This window comes from Aulonocara stuartgranti (assembly GCF_965226115.1).
Source record: "Aulonocara stuartgranti genome assembly, chromosome: 15".
Classification (NCBI taxonomy): domain Eukaryota; kingdom Metazoa; phylum Chordata; class Actinopteri; order Cichliformes; family Cichlidae; genus Aulonocara; species Aulonocara stuartgranti.
Window position 1 is genome coordinate 19,793,486 of NC_138951.1, and position 18,510 is coordinate 19,811,995.

Consider the following 18,510-nt stretch of genomic DNA (forward strand, 5'->3'; position numbering starts at 1 on the left):
TCCGGCCTGAGCAAGACGCTAACTTCGGTGTCCTCTCTATTAATCCACAGTTTGCTCATATTTGGCTACGCAGTGCTCTCTAGCCTGTGTGCCGCTTGCTGCCGGTCCAGATTCCCCTAGGTCTGGTGCCGGTAACACGTTGTACAGGGAGATGGCCACAGGCAGGAATGATTTCCTGTGTCGTTCAGTGGTGCTTTTCGGTAATCTCAGTCTCTCACTGAACGAGCTCCTGTGACTGACCAACATGTCATGGAGTGGGTGGGAGGTGTTATCCAACATTGTCTTTATCTTGGACAGCATCCGCCTCTCCGACACCACCTTGAGGGAGTCCAGCTCCATCCCCACAACATTGCTGGCCTTACGGATCAGTTTATTAAGTCTGTTGGCATCTGCGACCCTCAGCCTGCTCCCCCAGCATGCAACAGCATAGAGGATCGCACTGGCCACAACAGACTCATAGAAAATCCTCAGCATTTTCTGGCAGATGTTGAAGGACCTCAGTCGCCTCAAAAAATAGAGACGACTCTGGCCCTTCCTGTAAAGTGCTGTGGTGTTTTTAGCCCAGTCCAGTTTATTGTCAATGTGTACTCCAAGGTATTTATAGTCCTCCACAATGTCAACACTGACCCCCTGGATTGAAACAGGGGTCAAGTGTTTCCTGGTCTTCCTGAAGTCCACTATCAGTTCCTTGGTCTTTGCCACGTTGAGCTGCAGATGATTCTGCTCACACCACGTGACAAAGGAGTCGACCACAGCCCGGATGAGAGGTGAAACGTCTTCAAGTAACTTAAAGAAGTCCAGACGCTTTTCTTTGCAAGCTCCTTTGACTACGATGACCTGGATGACTGAGAACCTTCACAGACATAGAGCTATGTAGGAGTATAATTATGAATTCTTTTGATTCCATGCGAGGCTGATGGTTTAAATAGCTTTTCATCATGCCAAGTTGTTTTATTCAAGTGTGGGAAATTTTCTCTGTTTCAGGACCATGGCCTTTGTTTCTACCTCAGCTCACTTATTTTGCAGTTGTGCAGCTTTCCCCCCTCCTTGATAGCAAAGGAACCTCCTGATGTCAGATTACGCTCGGCTCATTAACCACCAGGGAGAAAAGAAACATCTGGCATGACTTGAAAAGAGTGGATACAACAGTGTAAAATTTCTCAGTATTTTCACAGTATTTGTTGTCACAGTCACAGGAAGTGCTATATTCCTTTTTAAAGTGACTGAACAGAGTTAAACTACAAGTACATGAGACAAAAACTTTTGTGGGTCTTTAATGAACAGTGAAGGGGATTCATGTACGACCATATTGCAAAAGAAGTTGTGTTTACTGTGCTGCAACAGCTTGAACTGTAAGTATTTCCCCATTGTATTGTGAAGTCAACAAACAAATCCAAATATTTAAATTCAAGATCTGATAGCAGCTTTCTACTGTCATTTTTTTAAAATGCCCTTTGTGTTTCACAATTGTTTTATCTTTGCATTAAAGTGTTTATTTACTGCAGCACTTTTTGAGTCTGCAGACAAGTTTTTATGAGTTTCCCAGTAAGAACACTGCACAAGGACTAATGTATAAACATCTATTTCTCCAATATTTGCTAAGATAAAAACCTCCTGGTCTCCTGCAGACATTGATGATGTCAGTTTAGGTGATTCCTCTCAATTTGTTTACCGATTTGTGCAAGAAAAAAGAAGATAAACATCAGTAACATTTTCTATTTTCATTAATAACATAAATTAATTAATTATTTGGTGTCCCAGACAGTACAAAACTGAAGAAATGCTGATTTATCATATAAATCACAATTATGACTGAGGCATCATTGATTTTTAGTTAATCAATAAATGACACTGAATGGACTGCAATGTTCATTAGTGTTCATTGCATTATCAGATAGTGAGTTCATTTTTACAGTGTAAAATTCAAATTTCTCCCCTTGTTATAGCACCATAGAGTTTCCTGTGTTGCACATCTCGGTGGTGTCTTTGTTTTTCCCGCTGATTGCTGGTTCAGATGCAAAAGGTCCACAACAATGTTCCAACAAAGCAAGGGTGTGTCCAGATTGGTGCCGTGGGTATATACATAGATGTCCTTGATGATTTTTATTTGGAGGTGGGGAGAACAAATGTGTACTTTAAAGTTGAGGAGGAGCTAGAAGAGCAAGGCCAGACCGTGAACAACACACAAGGGGACAGCTTTTGGGGAGCTTTATGGGACACGGAAGCCACAAGAGCTGCTGATTTACACCTTCAGTGCACTTTGGGAAGTGCAGTGCAGACACAAAATGACAGAGACAAAAACACAGATGAATGCAGCACATGCAGGGAAAGACGTAAAGAAGGGGAAAAACATAAATTTACCGCTTTTAATGCTTGTAGAAGAATGAAGAATCGGCAGCATGTTGAAGAACCTTAGTGAGGACAGCAGTTTAGATGCAAACACACACACAGTGGCCCTGCGCACCATCTCAGCTTTCTGGCTCAATATGTACGCCCAACAATTGGTGTCAGCAGTAATAAAAGGCAAAGAAATGATTATCTACCATTGAACTCACAGCGGGTGCTTGTTTAGATTCTCTCTTTTACCTTCCTGTTGGGATAGCTCTCCTAAAAGAGAGGGAGTGTGGCAAAAACCATTACTGCCTTCTCTCACTACCAGGGTTTTATTATATGATAGGTCATTTTATAGCATTGCAAAGCCTTTTCTTACTTCCACTGGTACTATACTGCCTGTGGCTTGTAAATGCCATATATTCCATCTAGTTATTGGTCCACTGATTAGATACACAAACAAATCTCACACAGATTTACAGGAATAAAAATAGTCAGTTTTCCTATGTTGCGTAGAGAAAAGATAGAATTCAAACTGTGCTGTGTCAGATCAAGAGAATTCACATACTTTTGCACCAAAATAACTCAAAGACTTATAACAGAATTGTAAAAGGCCTTGACTTTTGCAAGTTAAGAAACCAGGCTTGAGCCTTGACATATTCATTTTTATGTTTCTTTTCGGACAAGCTGGGTTGAAGTAAAAAAAACCTGCTAGTCAAGAATATAAAATGCAGAATGATTCAATTCTTTTGGGATTTGCATTCAGTAGTTTATTTTATAGGTCATTTGTCTGTGGTGTTATTTCTCTCGTGTTACCTTTTTTTTTTTATCTTTAGCTTTCATGCTTACTGTGCTATGATTTCAAATGGGAAATTATATTCTGTGACATAATGATGACAATTCTTTGCAGATGTAAAATGTATTTTCATATACCCATTGAGGGCTAACCAACACATGGTCGTATGGTGGTTAGTACTGTTGCCTCACAGCATGAAGGTCCTGGGCTCAAATCCACCAGCTGGCTGGGGTTTTCTGTGTGGCGCTTGTATTTTCTCCCTGTGCCTGTATGGGTTCTCTTCAGGCACTCTGGCTTCCTCCCACATTCATGGATGTTAGGTTAATTGGTGTTTTTGAATTGGCTGTAGGTATGAGTGCAGCGTAAACCCCACCTCTTGCCTCATGACACCTGGGATAAGTGCCAGGCGCCTTACGACCCCGAACTGGATAAGCAGAAGAAGAAAAAAACCATGGATGATACCGAATTAAAACGCATTAATTTATTTGACCATAATGCAAAAAACCCCCACTGTTCTTTGTAAGGCAGTCACATTGAATGATACATTTTATTTTCACAGATAAGAAAAATGATAAGTACACTTATCATAAAGCACGAGGATTACTCAAAAAACTATAAAATCAGGAAGGGGGCAAAAATCTTTTCATGGTACTGTAAGCTTTTTAACTTCCCCTTCCTTTGTGAGTCTCTCTTAATCAAAGTACTAACCAGGCCAGACCCTGCTTAGCCTACAAGATCAGATGTGTTCAGGTGTACTCAGGGTGGTATCACCACTGCTCGCTGGCTGGCAGTCTGTAACAATCAATATATTGCTTTTATTTTGCAGTGTGTTGCAAATAAAGATTTGGCAGTATAACAAAGAAATGTTTCAGGCCTTTTTGATGAACATGTTTTGGTACCAAAAGTTTTTAGAGCTTAAAAAAAAAAGTTGAACTGGTCTGCAAAAAAAAAGAAGAAAAAGAAAAGAAAAGAAAAGGATTATGCCAATTTCATGTGCAGATTAAAATACCCCCACCCCTACTGCAACACAGACCACATCCTTGCTTCATTACAGCTATTATCTGTTATAACAGTTGTTAATGTAGGAAAGGAGCCCACCAAAGAAATCCTACTGTGCGTAGAAAATTCTCCTGCGTTTAGTTTTGCACAGTGGAAAAAGCCGTTTGTGGTTTACAGATAACCAAGAACAGAAGAACACACAAAAGTAATAATTACTTTAAGGCGCCTAAAAGATTGAGAAAGAAAAGTTTTTAAACAACGTTTCACTGATATGGGTCCTCTATTAATGTGGACATAAAACATATTGTCAAAAAATATTATTCTTTTTAGTCATGCTCAATATTCAGGAGTAAATGCACTGATAAATTTATTAAACTGAGTTGCTTCTATGGCTAAAATAAAAAAAATAAAAATGGAACAACATCGTTTTTTATGATGAAATATCTTCCCCGTATTGTAACAAAAACACTGGAATAACTCAGATCTCTATATGTCCATCTGTTCTTTGCCTAGGTCAAAAACGGTGCATCCCACTTGCTTCAAACTTTGTTTGTGGATGTTTGTGCCCACAGTAAGCCCAGCGCTGAGACTGAGGTTATTTGGGTGAAAAATTCTCATATTTTGGCTAAATATTGTTTTTTGTTACCAGTCTTTCCCTCAAGGTTTGAGGGTTGGGCAATACAGCCTGAAAATTACATCAGTTTTATCAGTAAATGTAGCTTGCACGCAGCAGCATATATTAGTGCAAAGAAAACCAACATTTTCCATCTTTCATTTCCATGATGACACACTGCTTTTCCCTGGAAGTTGAAAGTAAAAATGTAACATATACTCTTTAACACTTTAGTTAGTAAAATGCACATCATCTCAATCATTTCTGAATACACTTCACGGATAGTTAGAGCTATAGAGCTGCACAATTTCCAAGACAAACCATCATTCATTGAGCACACATTGCAAAAACCAAGTAACACTTTTATTTTGAAAACAATAAATACATAAAACAGTGAAAAAGACTGATTGCTGACTTGTTAATCTGTCAATCTGGTCTAAAACTAACCATTTCTGAGTTAACTTTGAATTATTTTTGTCTTTGATTTTCTGTAATAAATGACATAAATAATTTGTCACCCACACTGCTTGAATGAGCGATTCTGTTCTGCACAGCCGTGCTTTGAACAGACAATCTCAGGCCTGCATTCAGTGAGTGTATCCTGAAACAGTATCTTTCTGATTGCTTACTTACAACACAATTCTGGATAAATGTAGCCTGGGTTCCACTCTCACGAACTGGCTCTGCACTAGTATCTCAAATCGGATAAAACCCATAACAAAACATCTGGCATGCAAGATAATGCTCCCATTCACACAGTGGCATTTATGTCTTTATATAAGATAGAAAGCAGAAAAAGGGGGTTTTCTTTTTTAAACAATAGATGCATTCACTGTGTTCTGTCCTCACTAGATGTGGGCGTGATTTAGCTTATCCAGTTTGACAGACAGTGAACAGAATGAGAAGAAGAGAATGCTTTGAACTGAGATTCTTCTTTACTTCGATCTGCATCTCCAGTTTACAGGCCATGTTACTGAGGCTTCTTATACATGGTATCCTTTATCCATTTTCATTACTCTCCTTTCTCTTTTCTTTTTGTAAAACTAAATAAACACAAAACAGATAATTACCTTCTCATTCACTGAACATACATAATGTACTAATTGAAACTTAGTTTTCATGACAACCAGCAAAAAACATAAATCTTAAGGTTGCCTAAATTAAACATAAACATCACCTTCAGTTAACTAGCATTATTGATCATAGCAAGTTAGCAAACACATGCTAATATACAGTCGCTAGCACACAAGTAGCTTTACAAATGAGTAATGACCACACAGCTGAAATAGTAACTCAGTATATGCACATTACACATGCATCACAAATCAGATAGTTAAGGTTATAGTATGTAATGAAAACTTACAGGCATGCGTGGGCAAAAGTTTCACCTCCACTGAGCACTTGCAGCAAACTAGCTGGGCATAACAACTTCCCAAGTACCAACTGTGGCCACAAGAGGGTGCCAAATCATACAAACAAAAGCATATTACCACATTAAAGTTATACCAACACACACTGACATCCAAATAATAATTAACTTTTAGTTAAAAAAAACAATCATCTGACATCGCATATACAGTGGGGCAAAAAAGTATTTAGTCAGCCACCGATTGTGCAAGTTCCCCCACCTAAAATGATGACAGAGGTCAGTAATTTGCACCAGAGGTACACTTCAACTGTGAGAGACAGAATGTGAAAAAAAAATCCATGAATCCACATGGTAGGATTTGTAAAGAATTTATTCGTAAATTAGGGTGGAAAATAAGTATTTGGTCAATAACAAAAATACAACTCAATACTTTGTAACATAACCTTTGTTGGCAATAACAGAGGTCAAACGTTTACTATAGGTCTTTACCAGGTTTGCACACACAGTAGCTGGTATTTTGGCCCATTCCTCCATGCAGATCTTCTCGAGAGCAGTGATGTTTTGGGGCTGTCGCAGAGCAACATGGACTTTCAACTCCCGCCACAGATTTTCTATGGGGTTGAGGTCTGGAGAATGGCTAGGCCACTCCAGGACTTTCAAATGCTTCTTACGGAGCCACTCCTTTGTTGCCCGGGCGGTGTGTTTTGGATCATTGTCATGTTGGAAGACCCAGCCTCGTTTCATCTTCAAAGTTCTCACTGATGGAAGGAGGTTTTGGCTCAAAATCTCACGATACATGGCCCCATTCATTCTGTCCTTAACACGGATCAGTCGTCCTGTCCCCTTGGCAGAAAAACAGCCCCATAGCATGATGTTTCCACCCCCATGCTTCACAGTAGGTATGGTGTTCTTGGGATGCAACTCAGTATTCTTCTTCCTCCAAACACGACGAGTTGAGTTTATACCAAAAAGTTCTACTTTGGTTTCATCTGACCACATGACATTCTCCCAATCCTCTGCTGTATCATCCATGTGCTCTCTGGCAAACTTCAGACGGGCCTGGACATGCACTGGCTTCAGCAGCGGAACACGTCTGGCACTGCGGGATTTGATTCCCTGCCGTTGTAGTGTGTTACTGATGGTGACCTTTGTTACTTTGGTCCCAGCTCTCTGCAGGTCATTCACCAGGTCCCCCCGTGTGGTTCTGGGATCTTTGCTCACCGTTCTCATGATCATTTTGACCCCACGGGATGAGATCTTGCGTGGAGCCCCAGATGGAGGGAGATTATCAGTGGTCTTGTATGTCTTCCATTTTCTGATGATTGCTCCCACAGTTGATTTTTTCACACCAAGCTGCTTGCCTATTGTAGATTCACTCTTCCCAGTCTGGTGCAGGTCTACAATACTTTTCCTGGTGTCCTTCGAAAGCTCTTTGGTCTTGGCCATGGCGGAGTTTGGAGTCTGACTGTTTGAGGCTGTGGACAGGTGTCTTTTATACAGATGATGAGTTCAAACAGGTGCCATTCATACAGGTAACGAGTGGGGGACAGAAAAGCTTCTTACAGAAGATGTTACAGGTCTGTGAGAGCCAGAGATTTTCCTTGTTTGAGGTGACCAAATACTTATTTTCCACCCTAATTTACGAATAAATTCTTTACAAATCCTACCATGTGGATTCATGGATTTTTTTTTTCACATTCTGTCTCTCACAGTTGAAGTGTACCTCTGGTGCAAATTACTGACCTCTGTCATCATTTTAGGTGGGGGAACTTGCACAATGGGTGGCTGACTAAATACTTTTTTGCCCCACTGTATTCTCAGTAGATTGTCTGAGTAAAATCCCTGGGTCTAATGTGCTGCTGTGACCTTTTACATTATTTCAAACTGACTCCTGGGATACTTGAGGCAAAGTTTTTTTTTTATTTTTTTTTTTATTGATGGAACAAAGATGATCATTCCACAGAGAGGAGCTGGATAATTGGTAGAAAATACAGCTTGCTATATGGTATGAGAGAGAATGAGGGGCAAGGGAGCTTGTTGTGTATGCAGGGCCGGTGGTGTCTAATACTGTATATGCTCTCCCCATTTTAATTCAGTGTTTTACATTCTAGTCGGGGAATGAGCCCAGCATCACATTAATTACAGAAAACACAGCCATCTACTCTATTTCTTTATGTGTGTGTGTGTGTGTGTGTGTGTGTGTGTGTGTGTGTGTGTGTGTGTGTGTGTGTGTGCGCACTTGTAACTGCATTTAGAGAATTTGACAAAATAATGTGCAACTCTGCAACATCTCTAAGCTAATTAGTGCAGGGATTTCTATTGAAAACGCTGACCGCAGCAGACAAGTACTTGTTTATGAAATCAACTTTTTACGATAAATGCTGAGGAATACTATCTGTGTTCCTGCTCTGCCAGTACAGCTTTGATCCTGATTATATAGTGCACCAGCATGAATGCTCTGCCATGGCTCTCTGATGAAACCCAGCAAGACAAAATCTTGTTCCTTTTTCTCAGTTAGAACAGGGGTCGACCTGGGCTGCAGGCAGTAAGACCTGAATAAATCTGCTGTGCCTGCACAGGCATCATAACTACCATGCAGACCACTTCTTAGATACTAAAACTAATGTTCCTGCAACTAATGACTCATGATTTTGTTGAATCTTGGTTGAATCATTCAAGCTCCTCTAAGAATTTAACTCATCACTGGCTACTGGTCCATAATGGCGTAATAGAGTATATATATATTTATATGCCTTTTCCCCATCTTTTTTGACCCCTTAATAGGGCTGTGTGGCATGACCAAAATCTCATATCCTGATATGAGACATCTTTCGTCCCGATAACAATCTAAATCACAAAAATTTAACATTTTCTGTAAATTCTGTGAATCTCGGGCAGCTCGACTTGCATGAAGTGTTTCCAGCTGAGCGTCGTGTACCTGGAGTCGAGTGTTTTAACTGATGCATGAAACGATACATTTTTAGACATAAGTTGTAACGGCCGCCGTTTTCTTTGTGAGCATTTATTACACGGCGTGCTGCGGGCAAAAAGCCTGTTCTAATGTTTGAGTCTAAGGTTTATTTTTTAGCACCTGACGGCTCTTTGTTGCTTTTCATCCACAAACACTCTGCATCCTCTTTCACACGATTCAGTTTATTTTGAAAAGTCTCAACAGGATCTTGAGCTTTATTGCGAAAGGTTTATGTGGAAAATAAACAAGCGGACATGCGACGGTTTTACCGTCATTGTTGCTAACACAACGCATAAAAACAGGCCCGTGTCCGTCCGTAGTGTGGTTATATTAAATATAAGAGAAAGAGAGAACTTAAATTAATATAGCCACCACAGTGACCATCAAAACGATGAAAAAATATTCCCGTAAACAGTTTATTTTGCGACACCACCAAACAAACGATAGCGTAAAATGAAATGATAGACGATTTTATATCGTCATCCCATATATATTGTTATATCAAACAGCCCTACCCCTTAACCTAGTGTATAAAATTTACCTAAGTGATACTATAACGATACTTTGCTGTCACGCTGAAGCTTAGTATAATAAAATCCTTAAAGATTAATATGAAGCATGTTGAGGCCGAGCACCTTAGAAGGGAGAAAAGCCGTTAAGGAAGGAAGGACCCCATTATTTTCTGTACTCCCATTAAGCTTATGCATGTTACCATTTGTTACCCTTAGATTTCATTAAAACTACAGTAGTTGTATTCTGAAACTGTTACAGACACTGGTATAATAGTATGTATGATGTAATGGTAAATGAACAGTTTTTATAAGCCACATTTACACATTTCATCGAGCCAATTTGGGGTCTTGCCCAGGGACACTCCAGTATGAAGAGTCAAAATATAACATGAGTGAAAGGAGAATTGTCCTAATCAAGGAGATGAACTTTTTAATAGCTGAGCACTGTTTTATAATTCATAGCAAATCATTCTGGAGACTCGTTAGTAATGGGTCATGGGGTCTCCAGAAACACAATAAAACAGGAACTACGCATGAAAGGACACAAACTAAGAAACGCGGACTAGATACAGGAACACACGGGCAGAACAGAGTAAACACTAAACAGAGGAAGAACAGAAAACACAAAACGCTGGGTCAGAAGGACCCAGGATCATGACAATTAGAGGTTTTGTAAGACAGTAATTTAATTAAACATCTCACAAAAAATACATTTTTGTATTAATTAAGCACTTTAGAAAAACAAAGTTGCAAGTGTTTAAGTCTTTAAATGTCTAATGTTCACATCTAATCTAAATGCAATAATCATTACAGGAGCAATGTGATATAGTTACCCACACAACACGACTATAGATATTTATCATGGTTAATCCTTTATGCTCTAGATATGTTTTTTTTTTATCACTTCTACTTTTGTATTGTTATGGACCCAAATAAATGAATTTTACTCAAACCCATCAACAACCAAACTCATTTTCAAACATACACTGCACTTCTAAACTCTTTAAACCATGACCTAGCAGAGATGCATGACAGAGCAAACACCTGGCCTTTAACATGTCATTTTCCTATTACAAAGTCTGCATGATGTCACATTGTGCCAGGGTGTGAATAGGACAAAACCTTCACTGTTAGCAAGTAAGCATCAAATCTGTTGCTTCCTGCACACTCTGTGCAGATAGCTCCCTCACCTAAATCTCACGGCCTCAAGCCAGAAGTGTGAATCTGTCTGAGGTGTCTGGACTATCAACTCCTGCATGCAAAATGCAATGTCATGCAAAAGAAGTTAGTTAAATAATAACATTATAATAATTATAATAATAATAATGCACTATGTTACTCATTTTCTCCCCCTAGGAAGTAGACTGTGACAGTACTCATGCCATTACTTTTGTGTTACACATTTAGAAAAGGATGATGTGAATGGTTACATAATTGACAAAGCAGTTAACAATATAAACCACAGGCTATATGCCGACTCACTGACACAAATCCTCATATGCTTTCATTTTTATTTGTTATCTAATTTTTTTTTCATATCTTTTTCATATCTACCTTGGAGATATGATTAGGAGTCATTTGTTGACTCTTCTTTGACAGATAATATGAAATGACTTCAAGTCCTGTTTCTCAGCGTTTGCTGTGGTGGTTTGTATAAATAAGTGTACCAGCCCAGAGACTGAGTCTGTAAAGGTAAGCTGACTCTGAACCACTGAAAAGGCATTTATAGTGTACCGCAGAGAGAGCTAACGGCAGGTGCCAGCTGCCTGAGGTCTCTTCTTGTTATAAGAGAGTTTTTCCTTTCCACTGTTGCCAGAAGTACTTGCGGATAAGGGATCATCTGATTATTGGGGCTTTCTCTGTTTTCTCTGTATTATTGTAGTGTCTTCTTACAATATAAAGTGCCTAGTGGAAGCTGTTGTTGTGATTTGGCACTATATAAATGAAAGTGAATTGAAATTGATACTGGTTCGAAAGCAGATGGGAGAGGACGACAAACAGTGAAGATTTTATTATTTACATGTGGGTGTCAAACTGAGACAAAAGGTTACAGCATTAAGGGTCTGAAAGACAACTGTGGGGTGACAAGATCAAGACTAAGACATAAATAAGTAACCCAGGGATAATAAGCTTCTAAAGGCAAAGCAAAGCAAAAGATTTGGAGAGGTGGGTCTTTCTCAATATTCTCCATTGCACCTCCTATGGGTTCTCTCAGAAGCACCAGGAAATAAGAACACACTACGGAAGAACCGTTGAACTCTTAAAAGACTAATAAATGCCCACCGATTTCTCTTGTTTCTCTTTGTTTGTGAGAAAAGTAAAACCTGAGCATGTTTGCCAAGATTTCATTTGAAAGATTTCTGAAAAAGTGGCTTCCTTACTCGAGCCCACTGAGAATTTCATGTTAGTGAAGTCTATGAATTCAGCAGAGGAATGCATTTTGACTGAAAATGTTACTCCACCACATGAATACCCATGTATTGCTAAATGGATTATCTATGACTACTGCAACATGTACTGTACTACAGCTTCCAGGGATGGAAAATTAAAGCATGTTTGTGTGTCTGTTCACACGTATCCTTAAATAAAAAGAGTTTTCATGCATTAGGGTCTTAATCTGAAAGTTTAATTCACGGATGTTTCTATAAAAACAAAATGACAAAAGCATACAGAATGGAAAAAGACAGTGTTCATCATCCCCTAAGCTAAACCATTCAAACATCTTTCAGATTATGCATACTGGGGCCAAATTTCATGATTAACAAAGGTGATTAGTAACACAGAATGTGCAGAAAGAGCTGAAAACTCTAACTAGAAATGACAAGTCTTTAAGGGGAAGTAAGGTAAAGCCCAACCAGTGTAATGTTAGTATCTCTTAAAAAGAAATCTTGATTAATGCATGAATATAAGCCATATTCTCTGACAATTTGAGTTCTAAATGTCTTTTTTAATTGAACTTAGCTTACAAGGCCACAGCCCACTTTCAATGTCAAAATGGCACAGATACAAATACATGTACTCGCAGAGGGAACAAATGTCCATTGTAGAGCTCCTGTAATTTCAAATATAGTGGGTTATCTTATATTTGATAGGTTGTGTTTTGAAGAAACACAAGTATAAATAATCTTAGATTTAATCTGAAGTGGTTCTTTGGGGAAAAAAGGCAAATTAATAGCTGTTAAAGAAGGTGCTTTTGCTTTTCTTCCCACGTGTGTTGTTCAGCAATAATGAGTCATCTACAGCCCAGTTTTCACAGAAATTGGAATGATGTGTAAGCATTTTAAAGCTAACACTTTTAAAAAACAAGATCATTCTAAATTTGATCCCACTGTATCAAATAAGGGGCATGTTTACCACTGTGCTGCATTACCTCTTCATCTAACAACACTAATTGTTGTAGTTTTAAAAGTGAAATGTTTTCTTCCTGGATACGGGATTTCATTTATTCAGCAGTTCAGGGTCCACATTGATTTATTTTTTCCATTTCAAAATATCTATATTTAGTACTCAGGTGCTTTTTTATTATGGAAACAGGCTGTTCTACTGTTGGAATATATACAAAATGTGAGTTCCAGTTATCTTGTATGTAGATTGGACGCACTGTCCTGCTGCATGACCCAATTTTGGAGACGCTGTTGGACATTTCACTCTAGAGTATTTTGGTATACAGACGAGTTGATGGTTGAGTCAAAGTACCCCCATTCCTGTGGCTGGAAAACAAGACAAAATCATTATCCTTCCACCATCATACTGACCAGTTGGTATGTGTTTGTGCTGTTACGCTCACCACACACGGTATTGTGCATTATGGCCACACATTCCCAGATGTCATTCTGCCATTTTTTCCCCTGGCAACCATTCCAAACAACTTATACCTGTTCAGTCTTTTTTCCAATTGTACTGTCATAAACAGTAATATTTAGCATACTAACTGAGGCCTGTACAGTCTGCGATGGAGTGCTTTTATTATTACAATTCTACAATTTCTTTGAGCATCAGACGGTCAGATTTTGGGATTAATTTGCTGTAACGTTTACTCCAGGGAAGACTGTGGCATTGTGTTAAACACACCTTCAAACCAGCAGACTGCCAGACCTTCAGCTTGTATAGTGGCTTTTATAGCCATGCATACTTACAGGTAGCATTTATTACTGTAAAGAGGGATTGTTCCTGACACTAAGTTGATTACTTCGAAATACTTACAAAACATAGTCCCCTGTTTTTACAGAAACCTATAGCAACTCAGAGATTGGGAAGAGGATAAAACAAATTCTATTGAAATTCATGTCATGTGTTTGACTTTTTAGAAGATTCACTCTGTAGACTTTTGAGTCTCGAGAAAAATTGGCTCCACGCTGAAGACCTTATCAGAAAGGACACGGAGACCTACACCTGCCAATCATCATGTCGGGAAATTTGCTTGTGTGTGGCTCTGCGGTCCTGCTGGCTGATGCATGGAGACAAAGCTCTGACAGAAATGCATCTTATCAAGTCAAGTCATGTTGCTTTAAGTAAATGTACATGGTGATTGTATTGTCTATTTTTTTTTTTTTTTTACTGCTTATGCAAAAAAGGGGGAGAAACAAACTCGGAAAGAAAACAGTGCATAGTGTTACAGCAGCATGGTGCTTAGATAATGTTTTTTAATATTAAACTGTTTCAATACAACTGACTATACAGTTTGTGTTATAAATTAACTATGTTGCACTCTGATAATTATCACACACAAAAAATGCTCAAAATGACATCTGACTAATAAGCTGCCATCCTAATTGGCTTCATATATTTTTTAAAAGTCTTATGCAGCACGTAATATTTTCATCAAGGTGCTGTTTTTCAATGCAGTTGTCTGATCGGTTTGATCTGCATTTGTAATTAAAATTAAATTATGAAGTAATTTACATAATAATTGCTCATCTCAGGTCCATATCATCAGCTTCCATAAAAGACTCCCCTATATAATTACATTTCAGTGTCCCCATGCTGAATTAGATATGTTTTAAAATACATTTTCTCAGATTTCTGTAGGTAGTTTTGTTAGGGAAAAAAACAGCTGAAAACAACGGAAGGTAAAGTCTTAAAATGTAAAACTTGGACTGTAACATAGGTGGTGTGTGTGAATGGCTGCCTTAAAAACAGTGCATTTCTTGTGTGTAAAAGCTTTTACTCTTTGGTTTGTCACTTCTTTAGCGCAAAACTTTATTGAATGCAGGAATCATTGTAGTCAGGGTGGCACAGGGAGCGCAGTCCACTGCAACAGAAAGAGATGAGTTATATAATAAAAAGATGCCGAAACCAATGGTGAGTATATTTTTCAGTGAGGAGTGGCTTGCTTACTTAGAGGAAGTGGCGAGTTGAGGTTCCAGAGGGGCGAGCTTTGCCAGGTGAGTGTCAGAGAGCATGACAGAGCAGAAAAAACAAGACGTCTGACTTTTCCTTTCTCTTCCAGGATCAGGAGGGCAGGAGCTGCAGGGCAGGCACGTGAGATATCTGACCTCTTTGTTTGTTTTTACAAAGCCGAGGAAGGGTGAGCAGGGGAAACCAGTGAGTGTATTGAAAGGTAGAGAAGACCAGCGTCAGTGAAACCAAGAGTGACTGGAGAGTATGAATGGTGATCCAAGGTACAGATCACTGGAGACACAAGGTGCCCAAGGTTTACACAAGAAGTATTAAAATGCAGGCGTACAAGTACGCGGGATGGACGCGGGGAAGTGGAACTTCGCCCAGAGCTGAAAAACAGAACTTCAGGAGCAAGACAGGAAAAATACACCAAACTCTGGCACTCAGATCACGACAATGTAAGCCATAAAGTCACATGAACACTTTAGTAGGATTCATGGATGTACTGAAGGAGGACATGCAGAGGGTTGGTGTGACAGAGGAGGATGCTGGGAATAGGGTGAGATTGACACAGATCATTCCCCGTGGCAACTCCTAACAGAAGCAGCAGAAAGAAAAAGAAAAATTTGAGATGATTTGAGCTTTGTGACATGGTTCGTTATCCTGCCGGAAGCAGTCATCAGAAGATGGGCACAGTGTGGCCATTAAATGATAGGCATGGTCAGCAACAATATTCAGGTAGGCTGTTGTGTTTAAACAATGTTTATTTGGTATTAAGGAGTCCAAAGTGTGCCAAGAAGATGTCTCCCACACCATTACGTCACCAGCAGCTTGATCTATTGACACAAGGCAGGATGGATACATGCTTTCATGTTGTTTATGCCAAATTTTTTCCCTACCATCTGAATGTTTCATGAGAAATCAGGACTCATCAGATCACACATTCTTCCAATCTGTCAAATATTGGTAAGCCTCTGTGAATTGTAGCCTGCAGTTTCTTGTTGATAAGTGTGGCACCCACTGTCATCATCTGATACTGCAGACCATCTGCTTGAAGGCTTCATCTGCTGTGAATTCAGAGATGCTCGTCTGCATAACGGACAGTTATTTGAACTACTGGAGCCTTTCTATCAGCTTGAAGCAGTGTGGCCAGTCTAGTCTCTCACCTCTAACATCAACAAGGCATTTTCACCCACAGAACTGCTGCTCACTGGATATTTTATTTTATTTAGAACATTCTCTGCAAACCTTAGAGGTGGTTGTGCTGGAAAATCCCACGAGATCAACAGATTCTGACCAGTCGGTTTGGCAAAGTCATGTCCCATTCACAGTCCCCATTCTGATGCCTGGTTTGAACTGTAGCAGGTTGTCTTGACCAGAGATGGGCAGTAAGTTACTGTAATCCAATTACTTTTTTCAAGGAATAGGTAGCCACAGCCACCCTGGGGCGCACTGACAGAGGCGAGGCTGCCGGACACTGGCGCCACCGGGCCCTCTGACCACCACCAGTAGGCAACGGGTGAAGTGTCTTGCCCAAGGACACAACGACCAAGACTGTCCAAGCCGGGGCTCGAACCGGCAACCTTCCGATTACTATTGAAAAAAAAAAGTAAATACTGTTACTTTCAAGTAAGCATGCCACATTACTGTGTTACTAAACCATTATTTTATTTGTGAGAGTGTCTCATGACAATGACGTACGAGCCTGTGACGTCGGGGGCAGCAGCAGACGTGTGTAGATCAACAATGGATAATAGGGAGTGCGAGAGAGAGAACGAGTGCGTGGAAGTACTGACATTACTTTGAGTTTGATTCCGTAAAAAGTGACAGGAACATTAGTGTCTGCTGTACACTCTGCGTGGGAAGAAAACTTTCTACAGTGAAAAATTAAACTTCAAATCTGAGCAAGCACCGAGCACGGTGCCACGGGAATGTGAAATTCACAGAGAAATCCCTGGATCTCCCCCACTGACATGACTGCTGCAGCACCGGCAAACCTCCACCGACCCCACTCCTGCTAAACAGGTAAAAATAGATTTAAGAGCGACAGGATTTAGTGCTGCTGATTTATTATTTATTTATTTTCTGCTGTGTTTTACTCGCATCTATTTCAATGAATGAAACACAAAACATTATTTTATTTTACATGCTGGATTTTGAGGAAAATAAGTTTAAATGTTAGAAAATTTTCTTCAAGTCCAAGACTGTCGCACATAATTAAATTTTTGCTTAATGCAATGTGTATAAAGTTAAAAGATTAAAACTAATAAAACAATTTTTAAAAAGAGACTTTTGTATTTGATTCAATTTTATATGATGGATTATGCATAAAAATAGAATTGGGCTGAAAGGTCTGCTTTATTACTTATTCAGGTTGTGTATCATGTTTTTAAAAAGTATTTAAGTAATAAAGTAACTAATTACTTTTGAAAATAAGTAATCAGTAAAGTAAAGGGATTACTTTCTTGGAGAAGTAATCAGTAATTAGTAACCATAGCAGGACTGGCCATCGATGGTGATTTTTCATTTTTATGGGTCGATGTCTTTTTGTTTGTTGCTTGTTTTTTTTTTGTAACGGTATAAACAATGAAAGGTGGTGGATTGGCCAGATGCTGGCCGATGTGTAAAAATAACTCAGTTGTTTGGTGGTGGCTATGGCGGAGCTTCCACAGATTCAGTAACATTAGCAAGTGGTGGAGGCCAGCAGGTGGAGGAGGGAAAAGGGAGGCAGGAGGAGCAGAGACCCGAGACGGCCGCCGGTCCGAGTGTCAGGTGAACTGAACTTCAGGTAAGAAGTTATGACCTGCAGTCTATCTGGGTCAGATATAAACCAAGTTTAGGTGGAGTTTATTTTCGCTATGCTGACTTTTTACAGTCCGTTACAATAATACTGCATATTAGCTAGCATTACGGGATGCTATGATGTTACTGATAGTGAACTTTTGTTTATTCAGAAGCTAGTTAGTAGAGTTGCCAATGGAATCGGACCGTATTCAGAGAAATTTATTTTGTATTGTGGTGAAAATGAACGCAGTTTGTCCCGTACTTCAGCTAGAATGGAAAAAGACAAAGCTGGAGTTATTCTGTGTCAGCTGTCTCTTCTTCTCTCATTCTCTCCCCCCTCCCTCTCCTGTTGCTACTTCAATCACGAAACTGATCGATGATCAGCTGATTGGCTTTTCTGACCAAGTCCCATCTCTCTTGTTTGTTTATCGCCCACTTTGCGCCAGAAAGAGGAAACCAGCAGGTGTCGATCTAAACAACAGCAGCGCATTTAAGCTTGATCAGCTGTTGTTAGAATTCATTTAATGTTACTTTCTAGCTGATGTTTGCTGCAGGGAACCATGAAGATGAAACCAGGAGATGTCCTTACTGGATCATCAGAGCTGAACAGGTGATGGAGAAACAGGTTTACCTTTACGTGACATAAATGAGTTGAAGGGACGTTATGAACTGTTTCTGAGAGACAAATAACACCAGGATCCTTAGGACCTGACAAGTGGTAACTGTGCAGGGGCGGGTCTAACAAAGTTTTGCCAGGGGGGCAGGTAGGGCATTAACAGCGAGAGGGGGGGCACA